This window comes from Battus philenor, unplaced genomic scaffold (genome assembly GCF_028537555.1).
Source record: "Battus philenor isolate CCGP_79_NKW_IND1 unplaced genomic scaffold, ilBatPhil1.0.hap1 SCAF_65, whole genome shotgun sequence".
Classification (NCBI taxonomy): Eukaryota; Metazoa; Arthropoda; class Insecta; order Lepidoptera; family Papilionidae; genus Battus; species Battus philenor.
In genome coordinates, this window is record NW_027181732.1 from 20,001 (window position 1) to 25,000 (window position 5,000).

Here is a 5,000-nt window from a genome sequence, read left to right on the forward strand (position 1 = left end):
CACGTTAGAAAATCGATACACGAACGGGACCGGACTCTGTCGTTTTCCGAAATCGATACGCGAACGCCCGAGTGACTATCCGCACCCCGAGGCCGGGCCGCACGATCTTTATTACGGACCGCTACCGTCTCGACGACGACGACGACGACGACGACGACGACGACGACGACACCTTTCTTTGTCTCAGTCGACATCGCGTATGAAAGAGTGCGATCGTCATCAGCACGAAATTTATGCATCGATACGCGAACGGGACCGGACTCTGTCGTTTTCAGAAATCGATACGCGAACGCATCGGCGGCTGGCTACGCGCAATCCGCGATCGGGTCGAACGATGATGATGATGATGATGATGATGATGATGATGATGATGATGATGATGACGACGACGATGACATCGAGATCAGGGTCAGATATAGATATGTAGATCGGTGGTATGCAATCGATACGCGAACGCTCTATCGCGCTACGCGGAGACGCATACAGTCGTTCCCGCATATACATGGGACTGGCGCGAGACGCGCCGGTCGGCCGAATAGAGTTCTCTCCGATGCTCTTCTGTTTTGTTTTGTTTGTTGGTGGTTGTGGAGTGTGGAGTGTGTTTTTTTGGTTGGTGGGGTGTGTGTGGTGTGGTGGTGTTAGTTTGTTTGCGGAGATTGCGTTTTTTTTAGATTTAGTTTTTTTTTTTTTTTTTTAAATAAAAAAAAAAAAAATTAAAAATTATTCTTAGAAAACGCGCGCGAATCGAACAAAACTAATAACACCGATACACAAACAACGCGCGCCACCAACGAGAACGCCCGAAACTGAAACTTCTATAACCGACAAACGCACGAACGACACAGCGGCGGCGGAGGAGGGAAGAAAAAGGGGATCATCTCCCCACAACAACACACCGTAAACTGTGTCGGACGACGTCTCCGTTATGTAAGAGCGGAAGGCGTAAGAGAACGTCTCGTTTAATTAACGCGAACGGCGTTGGGCTCCCGAGTCGACTTCGGGGCGGCCCTTAACGCATCGCATCAACGAGCTCGTCGCGCGCTAGTCGCGCGACGGTCGATCATGATATATAAATCAAGGATTTCGGATCTCTCTAAAACCGGGCTGGAAATCGGTCATTGTTCGTTTTGCGAAACGATATTTTATAAAAGTGAAGATTTGTATGTGTCTCGTCAAAGAACGTTCCGATGAATCGGACGCGATGCCGCGTCCAAAGTAAATCTGGACGAACGCGAGGCGAGTGTTGAGATATACATTTTCCTCCGTGAACAGATAGAAAAACGAATTCATTTTGTTGTTGCGGTGTGGTGTTGTGTGTGTATTGTAATAAATACGCACGCACGCACGCACGCAAAAAGCTACCTAGGCACCGGCGCGTCACGGCGTTTCGAACGTCCGACGCGTCGCTTGTCACACGTCTATCATATCATCATCACCCTCATATCTCTCGTATGTGCGGTGTTGGTGTGTGTTAGCTCTAGCTAGCTCCCTGGTTGATCCTGCCAGTAGTTATATGCTTGTCTCAAAGATTAAGCCATGCATGTCTCAGTGCAAGCCGTATTAAGGCGATACCGCGAATGGCTCAATATATCAGTTTTGGTTCCTTAGATCTTACCTCGGTTACTTGGATAACTGTGGTAATTCTAGAGCTAATACATGCAATCAGAACTCTGACCAGTGATGGGATGAGTGCTTTTATTAGATCAAAACCAATCGACGGAGGGCCTCGCGTCCGAAGTCGTTAATTTTGATGAATCTGGATAACTTTTGCCGATCGCATGGTCCAGCACCGGCGACGCATCTTTCAAATGTCTGCCTTATCAACTTTCGATGGTAGTTTCTGCGACTACCATGGTTGTCACGGGTAACGGGGAATCAGGGTTCGATTCCGGAGAGGGAGCCTGAGAAACGGCTACCACATCCAAGGAAGGCAGCAGGCGCGCAAATTACCCACTCCCGGCACGGGGAGGTAGTGACGAAAAATAACGATACGGGACTCTTACGAGGCCTCGTAATCGGAATGAGTACACTTTAAATATTTTAACGAGGAACAATTGGAGGGCAAGTCTGGTGCCAGCAGCCGCGGTAACTCCAGCTCCAATAGCGTATACTAAAATTGTTGCGGTTAAAAAGCTCGTAGTTGCATTTGTGCGCCGCGCTGTCGGTGCACCGCATCCGCGGTGATACTGACACGTCTGCGGAGCATATCGTCGGTGAGCCGTCGGTAAAACGGCGGTTCAATATCAAAATCCTATCGCGGTGCTCTTCGGTGAGTGTCGAGATGGGCCGACAATTTTACTTTGAACAAATTAGAGTGCTCAAAGCGGGCTCAAAATGCTGCTTGAATATTTCGTGCATGGAATAATAGAATATGATCTCGGTTCTATTTTGTTGGTTTTCAGAACTCCGAGGTAATGATTAATAGGGATAACTGGGGGCATTCGTATTGCGACGTTAGAGGTGAAATTCTTGGATCGTCGCAAGACGAACATCAGCGAAAGCATTTGCCAAAGGTGTTTTCATCAATCAAGAACGAAAGTTAGAGGTTCGAAGGCGATTAGATACCGCCCTAGTTCTAACCGTAAATATGTCATCTAGCGATCCGCCGACGTTACTACGATGGCTCGGCGGGCAGCTTCCGGGAAACCAAAGATTTTGGACTCCGGGGGGAGTATGGTTGCAAAGCTGAAACTTAAAGGAATTGACGGAAGGGCACCACCAGGAGTGGAGCCTGCGGCTTAATTTGACTCAACACGGGAAATCTCACCAGGCCCGGACACCGGAAGGATTGACAGATTAACAGCTCTTTCTTGATTCGGTGGGTGGTGGTGCATGGCCGTTCTTAGTTGGTGGAGCGATTTGTCTGGTTAATTCCGGTAACGAACGAGACTCTAGCCTGCTAAATAGGCGTCGTCATTTAGGTGTGCGCCGCTCCGGTGGCGCAACTCACTGGCGACGTATTAAAATTCTTCTTAGAGGGACCGGCGGCTTCGAGCCGCACGAGATTGAGCAATAACAGGTCTGTGATGCCCTTAGATGTCCTGGGCCGCACGCGCGCTACACTGAAGGAATCAGCATGTTCTCCCTGGCCTAGAGGCCCGGGCAACCCGTTGAAACTCCTTCGTGCTGGGGATTGGGGTTTGCAATTATCCCCCATAAACGAGGAATTCCTAGTAAGCGCGAGTCATAAGCTCGCGTTGATTACGTCCCTGCCCTTTGTACACACCGCCCGTCGCTACTACCGATTGAATGATTTAGTGAGGTCTTCGGACCGACACGCGGTGGCTTCACGGCCGTCGGCGTTGCTGGGAAGTTGACCAAACTTGATCATTTAGAGGAAGTAAAAGTCGTAACAAGGTTTCCGTAGGGGAACCTGCGGAAGGATCATTAACGTGTGTGTATGTGTGCGAGACGCGTGATATGTTCACGAACGTTGTTGCGCCGCTGTTGCTGTTGTTGCTGTTGCGACGACGACGACGACGACGACGACGACTTCGTACATACCGTGTTTACACATATATATATGTAATACATCCATAATGATATATATATATACGACATATATACATATATATGTACGTACGCGCGCGCTGCTGTTCGTATCTAATGCGGACGAGCGCGCGCGCGTGTGCGTGCGTGTGTGTGTGCGTGTTTGTATATATGTATAAAAAATAAAATGTGAAATAATTGTCTCTAGCGTCTATTACGCCTAACGGCGCAGCGGCGACGGCGCCGTGGCGGTGGCCGGTGGCGGTGGTGGCATTCGTCGAAAGTGCTACCGCCGCCGCTGCCTCCGCCGCCGTCGAAGCGGCCGGGTGGCGGAAAAACGCCGAGAGACGAGCGCCGACCGGGGCATACCAAACGGAGCGTTCGAAGCGGTGAAAATCCCCACTGCCTAGCTCAGGCCCTTTATTGTCGGTTGGCGCTATACAAAACGAAATTTAAGCGGTTAGAAAGATGACAATGTCGTGCGTCACGCCAGCTCGTTGGGGGGTGCGCGGGTCGTCGTCGTTCATCATTCTAAAGGATTCGCGTCGGGGCGTTAAGCTTTTTCGGTGCCGTTTCTTTATGAACGCCTCGGCGCACATGAATTCGACCAACTTTCGACGTTAATACATAAAAACGGACAATCAAGTGGCCGACGGCGAGAGCCGTAGGCCGCTACCGTAAGTAATAACAACATTAAGAAAAAACCATTACCCTGGACGGTGGATCACTTGGCTCGCGGGTCGATGAAGAACGCAGTTAACTGCGCGTCATAGTGTGAACTGCAGGACACATTTGAACATCGACATTTCGAACGCACATTGCGGTCCGTGGAGAAATATCCAGGACCACTCCTGTCTGAGGGCCGGCTGTTAAAATATAAAAACCACACTGTTCGGTGTAGAACGCGCGCTACGTGCGCTCGCGCCGGTCGATGCGCGCGGCGGTGACGCGCGACGCGGCGGCGGCGGGTTGGTGGGGGGTGATGAACGAGCTCGCGGACGGTGCGATGGGACGATCTCTAATAAGAGTCTCTCGTCCGCGCCGCCGCGGCTCTCACTCTCTCTCTCTCACTATCCGCCGTCGCTGTCGTCGCGCTGCCGCTGCCGCACTACCGCGCGCGGGCGAGCGGGCGCGCGCTCTTTCGAACAATTGACGGTTTCCGTTGAACGTTCTTCGCGACGGACGACGGACGGCGGGGTGCTGCACCCCTCACGTCCGCGTACGCGCGGAGCGCGTTTACGGTCCGTTTAAATATATCGAATTGTATTGAATATGAAACGAGTGTGAAAAGATTACACGCATCGCTAAGACGCGAGTCTTCGTAGTGCGGTCTTCGTCCGAGCTCATCGGTTCGTGTATACGATATAATAAAATATATCGGAAGCACAGACGACGCGTCTCCGACGGATGCGACCGGCAGGCGGTGAATGTTTTCTTGCGCGGCAAGCGTAACGCACACACAAACATATGTAAGTAAACATTACGTGATGTTCATGTGCGCGCGCGCCTAG

General features: G+C 51.1%; 2 non-coding genes across 2 annotated transcripts; both read left to right on the forward strand.

The window, feature by feature from the left end:
* Positions 1-1,486: 1,486 nt before the first annotated feature.
* LOC137930767 (small subunit ribosomal RNA) lies at positions 1,487-3,390 on the forward strand. Its single transcript, XR_011108930.1, has one exon. It is a non-coding gene; the product is annotated as a small subunit ribosomal RNA (ribosomal RNA).
* An 807-nt stretch (positions 3,391-4,197) lies between these two features.
* LOC137930765 (5.8S ribosomal RNA) lies at positions 4,198-4,354 on the forward strand. The gene has a single exon (XR_011108928.1). It is a non-coding gene; the product is annotated as a 5.8S ribosomal RNA (ribosomal RNA).
* The last annotated feature ends 646 nt before the right edge of the window (positions 4,355-5,000 follow it).